The sequence below is a fragment of the Cicer arietinum genome, chromosome 5, assembly GCF_000331145.2.
Source record: "Cicer arietinum cultivar CDC Frontier isolate Library 1 chromosome 5, Cicar.CDCFrontier_v2.0, whole genome shotgun sequence".
NCBI classification, from domain to species: Eukaryota; Viridiplantae; Streptophyta; class Magnoliopsida; order Fabales; family Fabaceae; genus Cicer; species Cicer arietinum.
In genome coordinates, this window is record NC_021164.2 from 1,732,226 (window position 1) to 1,732,797 (window position 572).

Consider the following 572-nt stretch of genomic DNA (forward strand, 5'->3'; position numbering starts at 1 on the left):
GATCTATAGAAATTAAAAATGATCGTCTTCGGATTGGTTACCGATGCGTAGATCTATAGAAATGAAAGTGATCGTTGGTTACCGATGCTTGGATCTATAGAAATTAAAAATGATCGTCTTCGGATTGGTTACCGATGCGTAGATCTATAGAAATGAAAGTGATCGTTGGTTACCGATGCTTGGATCTATAGAAATTAAAAATGATCGTCTTCAGATTGGTTACCGATGCGTAGATCTATTGAAAAAATGATCGTATTCGGATTGGTTACCGATGCGTAGATCTATTGAAAAAATGATCGTCTTCGGATTGGTTACCGATTCGTAGATCTATAAAAATTAAAAATGATCGTCTTCGGATTGGTTACTGATGCGTAGATCTATAGAAATGAAAGTGATTGTCTTCGGATTGTTTACCGATGCGTAGATCGTAATTGGTCCAATCTTGAGGGTAGATAAAGAGGGGGGATATGATATTTGCAATTCATGATAAGGTATGAACGATTCATGCGTGTGTGATGCATTGAGTAAAGGTAAAGTGTCAATGAAGATGCATAGATCATGTGAGTATGAGT